The sequence below is a fragment of the Marmota marmota genome, unplaced genomic scaffold (genome assembly GCF_001458135.2).
Source record: "Marmota marmota marmota unplaced genomic scaffold, marMar, whole genome shotgun sequence".
Lineage (NCBI taxonomy): Eukaryota > Metazoa > Chordata > Mammalia > Rodentia > Sciuridae > Marmota > Marmota marmota.
In genome coordinates this window covers 16,558,150-16,570,263 of record NW_025999880.1, presented here as the reverse complement: position 1 = coordinate 16,570,263, position 12,114 = coordinate 16,558,150, and the positions used below count along the sequence as shown (strand labels likewise).

The 12,114-nt window shown below is 46.2% G+C and overlaps 1 pseudogene; it reads right to left on the bottom strand.

Annotated features, from left to right (window-relative positions):
• Positions 1-9,420: 9,420 nt before the first annotated feature.
• On the bottom strand, positions 9,421-12,114 carry LOC125611833 (annotated as a pseudogene).

Below are 12,114 nucleotides of genomic sequence, written 5' to 3'. Positions count from 1 at the left end.
TTTAAAAAAAAAAAAAAAAAAAAAAAAAAGAACAAATAAAGGATGGCGGAGTTAAGGAGCTGGCAAGTTTACCCATCCAGGAAGGTTGGTCTCCCTTCCTAGGTCAGGGAAGACCAGAACTCCAGGGCAACCCCCAAATGGCCAAGAGATCGGTGGGGCTTTAGATTCTAACCCTAGCTTGGCTATCTCCCTCTGCTCCCAGCTAGCCTCCAGCTGAGCGCAACACGGGTATTCAGTTTGGTGTCAGGCCCAAAGTCTGGTAGCTGGGAAGGGGCTCAGAGACCTTCCCGATTCTGATCTTGCCCCTGCAATGGCTTGTGATTCCTTCTCAGTGAGGTTCTGAAGGAGACACCCCAACCAGTCCCACTGCCCCATGTTTTCCACCCCCACCCACTTCAGCTCCATTTCCCAACCTTCTTGACTCAGACCAGAAAAACTGGTCCTGAAATCAAATGGGTACACCCCCTTCCTCTCCCAAACAGAGTGTAGTCCAAGGCAAATCAAGCAGAAAGAGTAGTGGGCAGCAGGAGACCACCTTCAGCAGTGCAGACGCCTGCAAGAGTGATCACAAACTCCAAAGAAAACCCCAGCCAAGCCTCTCCAGAAGAGTGAAGTACAACAGCCACCAAGTCTGGCACTCCCAGAGCAGACACAAAAACCAACTGTGGAAAGGACAAGGGAAAGAAAAGCAACCTTTGGCAGCTGGGGATGGGGTGGGGGGAGGATCACAATTATCTAGGTGCCCAGATCAAATCTCAGATTCAAGAGCCCACCTCCACATGGTCTTTGGAAAGTGGGAAAGACACAGTAGGATATAAGATAGAAAAGACTGCCAGTTGACCAAAACAAGATTTGCAGCAAGAGTACTCTGGCTCAGATGGGAAGACTGAGACAAAGAATTTATAAAATAACAGGAAGGAGTCTGGTCTCTGCATATTCACTAATGTTGGGTGAGGGGCAACTGGCTCACAAACCCAGAGAGGGGACTTGGAGAGAAATCAAACCATCATTTGCTCAGTGGTGTTACTACCACTGAACTATATATCCTTATCCCTTTTTTTGAGACAGGGTCTTGCTAAATTGCTCAGACTGGCCTTCAATTTGTAGTCCTGCCTGCCTAAATCCCCGTCCCTGGGATTAAAGGCATGCACCACTGCACCCAGCTGGCAGTGGCTCTTAAGCTTTGAGGTCTCATGCTCTTTGATAATCTGAAGAAAGTCCAAAAAAGGATGCACAAACCCAACTGTGCATATTATTTTAAGGTGCTCACCTGTGACTATGGCTTGATGGCCTCCAGACCAATCATCAGTTAAGAACTTTTGCTCCTAGTGTCAATGGGACAAAGTGTATACCAATCTGAGTATGGGGAACAAAAAAAATCTAAGGCCGCTTCTCCCAGTAGCTGAATGTGCTGTCAAACTTGCGATAGATGGTTTCAGGGCAGACCTTATACCCCAGGAACTATTCTAGTAACAGGTAAATGTATAAACTATTTGGGAGAAAACAAACAAAGAAACAAACAAACTGAAAACTCACACATATACATTCTAAGAGAGGGACCTTATAAGCTGAATGGGGTATTTTCTGCAGACACAGTGACTCACAGCAGCTATGAGCAGAGGCTACCCGCAGCGAAGGCTGAATGAAAGGAGCCTGTTCCCCAGGAAGGTATCTCTGGGACACAGCCAGCAGAGAAAAAAATCACTGGGGATGCTACACAGGATCTCTCTCTGGGAAAGGCATAAAGTTTTTGTTTGTTTGCTTGTTTGTTTTTGAGAGGATAGGCAATTCCTGGAGTAAAGGAAAGGGGCAGAATTCTTTTTGAGTATTCCCTGTTGCAGCCAAGCACAGTAGCAAAATGGGGATGGAGACCAGTTTCAACACCCATCAAGATGTTCAGGAAGCTAAGAGGTGAAAATTACCCCTCTGGGCAGCTGGAATCTACCAGCTCTTCCTCACCCAACATTTCAGAAATCCTAGGAGCTGAGCAGTGTGAGACACAGCAAAGTTAAAAGAGTAGAGACAAGAGGTGAAATGAATTGGCAGACCAAACTGTATTATGCACTCCTCCTTTCTACCCCTTCCAAAATCCTCTTCTCAGGCAGACCCCTATCGACCCCCTAATGGCAGAACTCCTTGGTACTGCCAAGGCTGGAGATGTCAGCAGGAGCTGGGGCTGGCCCTCTGCCAGGCTGGACAGGAGGGAGGCGGCAGCATCCTCCGCCCGCCACCCCCAGGACCTTGCCTCTTCTAGTCCAGACTCCGGGACAGATCAGGGGTGGGGAGAAGCAATGACACCCCCACCCCCGCCATCTGTCGTTTAGGGGCTGGGCCCGACTGCGGCTCCAAGAGCAAGGCGTGCTCTTCCAGCACTTCCTCGAGGCGCGGCAAGGCCTCGGGCGCCCTGGATCACCCCGGCCCGCGTGGCCCGGCCCGCTCCCTCCACTTCGGCATGGAGCGTAATCAATTCTCCACAGAACTGAGAGAACAGGCCTGAGTCTAGCTTGCGAGGGGTCTGAGCGGGTCGAGTCGCCACCGCTTTTTCTACTTCCCGCTCCGGCATCCGGTGAGGGACACGGATGGGGGCAAAAGTTGGCCCTAAAAAGCCGGAGGAGGCTCCATAGCTGCCGCCGGGTGGAGCAGAGGGGCGCCAGGACGCGGCAAAGGCGTGGAGGGAAGGGAAAAGAAGCAAGGTCGGCGGCAAGCCCTGTGCAAACTCCCAGGAACTGGAATCGAGGCGGGAGGGCCGACACGAGGTCACCAGCCGGGGTCCCGAACGAAGGCTAACCTAAAGCTAAGCCCCCCAAAACTTCCAAGCAGGTGCAGGAAAAGAAGCTCCAGAATTTTGGAGCAGCGAATATGTCCTGATTTCNCACACGCGTTCCCTAGCCTGAGCGCCAGGGCTCCTCCCAATTCGCTGCCTTGGTGGCCCCGCCCCTGGGGCAGGATCCAGAGGCTTCTGGGACTTGTAGTCCTACAAACTTCTCCGCCCCAGGCGGCCGCCGGGCACCGCCTCCCAGGAGCTGGCGGGACCGGGGCGGAGACCGAGGCGGGGCCTCGGGTGGGGAGATGGGCCGGACTACGAGCAGAGCCGAACGTACGCGGCTGGGGGCCGTGGCCTGATCGTTTCAGGGGCTGGGCCGACAGCCGCTCGGGTCGGGTAGTTGAGGGCGGGAGTTATTGGCTCAAATAGCCGTAGCCCTTCTTTCGGGAGGTGGCGTTACCTCTCTGCGAGAAAATGTCTTCCTCATCCCAGCCGCCTATAATGGACCACACCGAACCCAGGGTCTTACAAGCAGCCACGGCAGGCTGCGTTCCCCTCGCACGTGGCGCCTCGCTCCAGCTTGGATCCACTTCATTGAGCGGGTGGGGCGAGGCATGGAGCCAGGCTAACAGATCCGACGGCCCTAGGTGTGAACAAGTAGGTCTCAATGTGAAAGTAAAAGGTGAAAGTCAGAATGCCTTCCGTCGCTTTCACCAGCTCTCTTAGCGCGGATCTGGGCCGAGCTGAGGATTTAACGGGAGATTCTGACACAGGGCTGGGGCCATCTCTGCCTGTCTCTGGTTCCCACCCAAACCCACACTTAAACACTGGAAGTAATAAACTGCCATCTCCCTTCTCCGTTACCTGTGAGAGAGACAGACCATGTTTTTTGAAGCAGAAACTGGAACACCCAGTCTGACCGGTGCTGGGGAACTTGCAGGGCAGAAAATCTGAAATTAGACAGTCCTGGAAATCAGGACATATTCGCTGCTCCAAAATTCTGGAGCTTCTTTTCCTGCACCTGTAGGTGTTCAGGGCTGCTCACTGACCCTAACAACTGTCTAGCTCCAGGAAGAAAGCCACAATCATCCCCTGACCAGCTCAGGTGATGAGGTCGGCCCAGTCAGTATGCATGCCCCTGCCAAGCACCCCAGGTCTTATGCACTCTGCAACAATGTTGCCACACTTTTATTGATAAATCTTCCCCAAGTCCCCCTTCTCCCCAATTCCTTTGAATTCAGGAGTGGAGTGGCTGAACTTAGTATCTATGCCTGAACTGAGGGTTACCTGATAATGTCACTTATTGATTCCTTCCCTGGCATTCCTCCTCACTTGCTCCACTCTCTTGCTCCTAAAATGGGGGAGAAGTCCTGAAGGGTCTTCTAGCTCTACCAGGATTGAGCTCCAGCCCTACAAAGAACCTCCCCAAACAGTGCAAACAGTGTTTTGGTTTTGGTGGTGTTGGGGACTGAACTCAGGGCCTTATGCCTGCTAGGCAAGTGCTCTACCACTGAACTATATCTTCAGATCCAAATAGGGTAAATCTCTATTAAGGACCACCTCTCCTTTCGTGAGTGTGTGTGTGTGTGTGTGTGTGTATCCTATGAAGGTAGTTCCTTGGGGAACAGCAACTGGTCTTTGTGGACAAAACTAGAAGACAACAGTTAGGAGTAATCATCTGTGATTCAATTATCCCTCTGGTTGGAAGGATACACTGCTGAGGGCTTGTGCTGTATGCCTGTAATCCCAGCTAGGAGGATGGCAAGTTTGAGGCCAGCCTGGGCAACCCAACAAGACCCTGTCTCAAAAACTAAAAAGGCCTGGGGATGTGGCTCAGTGGTAGAGCACCCCTGGTACCATCAAAAGCACTAATAGGGAAACAGACATCCAGGTGCAAAATAAACTATAACACTGTAATGAACTCTTTGTATGTCGATTAGGAAATGTCAACAACAAAAAAAAATGTTAAATGCACTTGCCCTTTACTCCAACAATTCCATTTCTAACAATTTATTCTTCAGTTATGTTTGCATATGTTCCTGAAGACAGGGATATCCGTGTTGTCTATACTGGTGTATCTCTATCACTTTGAATACAGCCCAGCATGTAGTAAGTGCTCAATAAATATTTACTTATTGAATAAGGCTTTTATCTTGGTGTTTCCAGGCCCAAGCTTGACTAGTCCTGGGCAGGGGCAATAAGAAAGTAACTGTTTAGAGAATAAGGATGTAGAGTTGCTGGCCTGAGGGACCATGAGCCAACCACTGAGGTTTTCCAGTTCTCTCAGTGGTCCCACTCCAGGCCTCTACTCTTAACTCCTACCCACTCAGGGAAGATTTTCATTGCCCTATAAATCCCAGAGAGGTTCCTCTGGCCTATTGCAGGGTAGCCAGCGCCTCACCAGGGAATTCTTGCCTGCTCAGAGGGATAAGTCTCCTGTGAAATTAAAGTTCTAGAATAATTAGTGAAGAACAAAAGACAAAGAGTCAGAAAGGATAGTTTTAAAGATGGAGCCCTGATAGGTCCAGACTACACAGGAGCTGGAGCTAGACAACTAGAAAATGGCTCCTGTGGTTTATTTAAGGGGGGGACACAAAAGGCAGGGATAAGGTTAAAGGGGTGGGGTCTTGCTTCATGATGTCATGCAGTCAGCAGGTTGATTGGCATCTTGGCAGGTCACACCCATCTCAGAGGGGCTGTGTGGCTACAGCAGGTCACCCCATCTCTGGTGCTGTCTGACCAGACAGAGCAGAATAGGGCTCACAATGTGTCTGGGCTGTCTTACACAGAGGAAATGTCCACTGAAGTTCTCAGACACCAGATTATCCTATTCCCTAAGCTGAAATGCCCACCGTAGTCCATACATAGCCCACGGGCGGCTCTCAACACCGACCTAGATTAATCAAGCTGGGCCCCATCTTCTTATTATCCTATATATAACTTAAAAGCTGTAAATCTTTTCCTTTTCCCATTTGAATTACTCCCTCCTCTTCTGGACTGAACTGGAGGACAGGTCTTGCTTGCTGCATGTAGAGGGTTATAGGCATCATCTCCACCCCTGGGGCTTGGGGCACTGCATCCCAGTTCCAGAAGCCTTAGACTGATTAGTGACTCCCTTCTAGATTTTAATCCCTAGTAATACTATTTATTGAGAAGCTACTGTGTGAAAGGCATGGGTGGTAGCACTCCATCCTCTCGGCAACTGTTTGAGCTAAGTGTTGTTATCATGGCCCTCCTTATGATCCCCTGACTCCATGTCCCTATCCCTGACCCTACCACCTACTACAGGTGAGAAGGACAGAAAGAAGATCCTATTTAGTAGGTCTCCCCCATTGGACTGTGTGTAACTCAAGGCCCAGGAATGTGCCTAGCTCATTTTAGTATCCCCAGTTCCTAGCATGGAGCTAGGCACATATTAGGCACTCACTGTATGCAAGACTGAATAAATGCTGGAATCAATATGTAAATGAAAAAAACAAGAAAGTGTAGGGAGACAGAAGAGAGGAGGAAGGAGATGCAGCCTGGAGGAGGGTCTTCTGAGTGTGTCCAGTTCTAAACCCACCTCTGTCCTTAGGACAACTGGAGTCAGGAGCTTCCACCGAGGCATATCGTGATCTACCCTGTGAAGAACCAAGGACACATGAACTCCCTCACTTTGGCCCTGTACTGATCAGCCTCTTATTTGTGTCCCAAGGAGGCTTCCCCTGGAGGGACAAACAGAGCCCTTCCCTCTAGTATGACAGTGGCTGCCCACACTCACAGAAGTCGGAAGGATGGTCAGCCCAGCTCCCTGATCATCCCTCAGTGCTCAGGGAATAAAGATTCTCCAGGTTTACCACCAGCTCCGGGACAGCCCCACCCTGACCCCCACTCCACTCTCAGGCTCTCTCAAATCCACCACAGGCTCCTTCCTATCAGATATATTCTTGTGAAATTCCCTGCTCTTTCAGGAAGAGCCTATGCAGCTCCTCCCATACACACAGTTCATTTACCCTTGACTTTTACATAAGACACATTTAACCTTATCTCTGAATGAGTTTATTATTTTTGCTTCTTGTCGCTTTTTGCCATATTCAGTGTTTGGAAACTCTCTCAGGAGCAGCAGGAGCTGAGGTCACAGTGCCAGGCCCCCGTCAGGGCCAAAGTCTCTACCCCACCAATCTTAAGAGCTTAGGGCTGTCTCTCGCCCTAGGATATTGGGAGGCCTCATCCTAAGCATGGGGTTCTTTCACCTCTCTCCCCCATAACTCAGGCACTCTCTCAAGGATGTTCAGTCCCAAGTGCTGCTCATTCAGGGCACCCTGGTCACAGATTCACAGAACATTAGAACCAAAAGAGACTTCAGAAATCCAACCCTCTTTTTTATAAAGGAAACAAGGAAAATTGAGGCCCCAAGAAGTGACCTTACTGCAGATGGGATGGCAGATTTATGCAATCCTTTTGAAAACCACTTGTTGCTACCTAGTAAAACTGAAGAATCAATAAGAGCCTGCAGTTCCACTCCCAGGTCTGTACCTTGGAGAATCTCATGTACACAGGTGCCAGGAAACACATGGGAGACTGTCATAACAGCATTGTTTGATATGACCCCCAACTGGAAGAAGCCCAGATAACCTTCAATAGCTGGGAGGATGAATAGGTGGTAGCAGGTTAAAATGAATGAACTGCTGGATATGGTGGTGCACACTTGTAATCCCAATGACTCAGGGAGTTGAAGCAGGAGAATCACAAGTTCAAGGCCAGCCTGGGCAACTTAGAGAGAACTTATCTCAAAAGTAAATAAATAAACAAAAAGATAAATATTTATGGCTATTTTCAATTCTCAGAATAAAAGGCTAATTTATCTAACATATAAAGAGCTCCAACAAATCACTAAAAAATCACTTAAACCGGGTACAATGGCACATGCCTGTAATCCCAGAAATTTGGGAGGCTGAGGCAGGAGGATCACTAGTTCAAGGCCAGCCTCAGCAACTTAGCAAGACTCTCAACAACTTAGCTAGGTCCTGTTTCAAAAATTTTAATAAAAGGACTGAACCCAGTGGTAAAGTAACCCTGCGTTCAATCTCCAATACCAAAAAATATAAATAAATAAATGAAATTAATGAACTGCAGGTATATGTATTACATGAATGAATCTCAAAAGCATAATATCGGGGCTAGGGATATAGCTCAGTTGGTAGAGTGCTTGCCTTTCATGCACAAGGTCTGGAGTTCAATCCCCAGCACACCACATGCACACACACGCACACACACGAACACACACACACACAAACACACAAAAGCATAATGTTGAGCAAAAGACAGTGAAACACAAAATATAGTAGAGAATCAAAAGAAGTAAAACTAGATTGTATTATTTGGAATGAAAAAGTACAAAGACAATAAAAGAAATGAGGATCGCAAAAGACCAGACCAATACATATTTACTGATTATTATCAATGTGCAGGCATTACTACTCTATAACACATAACCTTAAAAGTCTCTAAAATAAGACAAATAACTCATATAAAATGACATAGTAGGGCTCGGGATGTAGCTCAAGTGATAGCATGCTCTCCTGGCATGTGTGAGGCACTGGGTTTGATCCTCAGCAGCACATAAAATAAAATAAAGATATTGTGTCCACCTTAAAAAAAAAAAAAAAGAATGACTAAGAAGCCTGGCATATCTATAATCCCAGCAGCTTGGGAGGCTGAGGCAGGAGGATCATGAGTTTGAGGCCAGCCTCAGCAACTTAGAGGCCCTAAGCAACTCAGCAAGACCCTATCTCTTAAATAAAATATTTTAAAAAGTGCTGGGGATGTGGTTCAGTGGCTAAAAGCCCTGGGCTCAATCCTCTGTACCAAAAAAAAAAAAAAAATTGACCAAAAGATTTGAACAGTTACTTGACCAAAGAAGATATATGGAGGATGCCTATCTGCACATAAAAAGATGTTCAACATCATCATCCATTAGAAAAATACAAATGAGGGGCTGGGGTTGTGGCTCAGTGGTAGAGCACTCGCCTAACACGTGCAAGGCCCTGGGTTCAATCCTCAGCACCACATAAAAATAAATAAATGAAATAAAGGTATTGTGTCCATCTACAACTAAAAATAAATATCCTCAAAAAATACATTAAAAAAAATACAAATGAGGGGCTGAGGATGTGGCTCAAGCGGTAGCGCGCTCGTCTGGCATGCGTGCGGCCCGGGTTCGATCCTCAGCACCACATACAAACAAAGATGTTGTGTCCGCCAAAAAAGCTAAAAAATAAATATTAAAAAAAAAACTCTCTCTCTCTCTCTCTCTCTCCACTCTCTCTTTAAAAAAAAAAAATACAAATGAAAACCCAAAGGTGCTCCCCCTTGTGCAACTTATATTTTATCAAGGGAAACAAGCCAAAAAAAAATCATAAAACAAATAAAGAAGTTATATAGTGTATCAAAAAGTGACACTATGAAAAGAGGGCGGGGAAAGAACAGAATAGAAGAAGGAAATCAGGAATTTTCGAATCGGAGGATGGGGTAGAAGGCTGCAGTATTAATTAGGGCAGTCAGAGTACCTATTCCCTTAGAGGAGAGATTTGAGTCTACACTTGAGGGAGGCAGAGAGAGCAGGTGAGTGGCTGTGGGGAGCATTCCAGATGGCAGAACCTGCTAGAACAAAGGCCCTAAGGAAGGAGGCTGTCTAGCAGTTTCCTGTTTAGGGAGCAGTTATGAGGCCGGGTAGCTGGAACACAGAGATAAGGGCCAGAAGAATCTCCATTCCTGGTGAAATAGGAAATCACTGCAGGGCCTCAGACAGAGGAAAGGCACCATCTGACCTGCATTTTAAAAGGAATCTTCTGTTGAGAAGGTCAGCGGGGCAAGACCAGACCAAGGGGACAGTAGTCCATGAGACAGGAAATGGGGGCTTAGATCCTGGGAGTGACTGTGAAGGTGTGAAGGTGGCAGTGAGCTGGGGAGGAGGCAGACAGCCTCCTGTTTCTTGAATTACCTGCCTGATGATTACATGGGTGTTCGTTGTATGATGATTAAACTGCACATGTATATTTCATATGTATTTCTGTACCCGTGTTCTATTTCACAATAAAAGAAAGAAAGAAGTAATTTGAGAAGCTGAATAGTAAAGGGTTGGACGTGCTGGAATCCAGTTCCTGCTAAAGCAATCCAAGCTTACTTATATCCGGTTGCTGTGTCTGGGGCAAACCCTATCACCTCTCAGCTTCAGTGTTTATCTATGAAACCAGGAAAATACCGCCTGAGTGAGTCCTTCACTCACCAGAGTATGGTGAAGATCACAAAGTGCTTTGTAAACTGCCAAAAAGCACACATTATTATCTTGTTTTGCTTTGCTTTGCTTTGTAGACAGGGTCTCACAAAATTGCCGAGGCTGGCCTCAAATTCTCCATCCTCTCAGGTCAGCCTCCTGAGTAGCTGGGATTACAGGTGAGTGTCACCACACTCAGCTAAAGAGCACACATTATTATTGCTATATTATTGTGCTTTCTTTTTAAATAGCTATATTGAGGTGTAATTAACATTATATGTTACACATGTCAAGTGTCTTGTTTGATGAGTTTCAACACATGTAAATACCCATTAAACCATTACTACAGTCAAGATACATATCCTTGGGGCTGGGGATGTGGCTCAAGCAGTAGTGCGCTCGCCTGGCATGCGTGTGGCCCGGGTTCGATCCTCAGCACCACATACCAACAAAGATGTTGTGTCTGTCGAGAACTAAATAAATAAATAAATAAATAAAAAGATACATATCCTTCACCCTCAAAAGTTTCCTTGTTACTCCTTTATGATTTACTGCTGTCTTCCCTATTGCCATATTCCCAGGAAGCCACAGTATTGCATTCAGGCCATATAATTTGCATTTTGTAAAATTTCATATCATTGGAATCACATAGTCTTTGGTTTGTTTGTTAGTTACTGGGGATTGAACCCAGGGGCAGTTTATGATTGAACCACATCCCCAGCCCTTTTTATTTGTTTATTTATTTTCAGAGACAGAGCCTCACTAAATTGTTGAAGCTGGCCTTAAACTTGTGATGTTCCCGCCTCAGCCTCCCCAGTTGCTGGGATTACAAGTGCACCTGGCTCAGTCTTTTTTTGTCTAGATTCTTTCACTCAGCATAATTATTTTGTGGCTCATTTATATCACATGTGCATCAATAGATCATTCCTTTTTATTGCTGGGTAGTATTCCATTATATGGATAAACTATAATTTGTTTTCCCATTCACCTGTTGATGGATATGTTTCCAGTTTGAGGCTATTACAAATAAAGCTACATTGAATGTTCATGTTCAAGTCTTTAATTTCTTTTAGGTAACTTCCCAGAAGTGGAATGCGTGGGTTATATTTAAGTACACGTTTTAACTTTTTATGGAGCTATCAAAGTATTTCCCAAAGTGATTATACCATTTTACATTTCCACCGCATTATGTGAGAGTTCCAGTTACTTGACAGCTTTGCCAACACCTCCTGAGGTCCATCTTTTTAATTTTTTAGAGATCAATAAACACACAGAGTCACATTCCAGTGTGACAAATATCCCCTCTTCAACCAGGAGAGAGTTGTACCATATCTGGGCTCCAGGAGAGTCTTCAAAGATCCTACACTGGGTGACTTCACAAATGACATTTTTATTAGATAAATGAGAAGGGGCCAGTTGTACCCTGGTTCTAGATTGGGACTTGGGGTGGGCCCAGAGCTCTGCTGCCCCCTCTTCATTAGCCCTTCATCCCATATAGAAAACTCTTGTCAACTTTTTTGCCAGTCTACTCATGGGTGTCCAGGTATTTGGAGACATCTAGTCTTCAAAGTCTAGACACACGAACTTGATCTTAGATGGATCTATTTCCGTATAGTGGGGAGGCATACACTCCTGGTGGCAGACACTGGTCATTGTGTGTACTTCTTGGACATCTTCTCCACCTCCAGCTATGCCACCAGCTCTTGGACCCTGAGTGGATCCATCTCATCCCAGTATGGTGGAGAGGATCTCCTTCTGGCCTTCTAATCCACAGACCATGGTAGGTCACAATTCCTATATTGTCCACAACTTTGGGCAAATCTAATCTTTTATATTTTAATCATTCTAGTGGGCATTCTCCATATCTTCTTAAGTCAAGTAACTGTTCTAAACCCTGGGTCATTCCTCAGTTTGGGTTGTCTTATCAAGTTGTAAATTCACTTTGATGTGTGGAAGATTCAAATTCTGGATATGGATACCTATTTTGCAAATATTCTATTCTATTTCAGTGTTTCAGTCTGTGTTTGTTTTTTTTTCTCTTAATATTTATTTTTAGTTGTAGTTGGACACAATATCTTTATTTTATTTATTTATG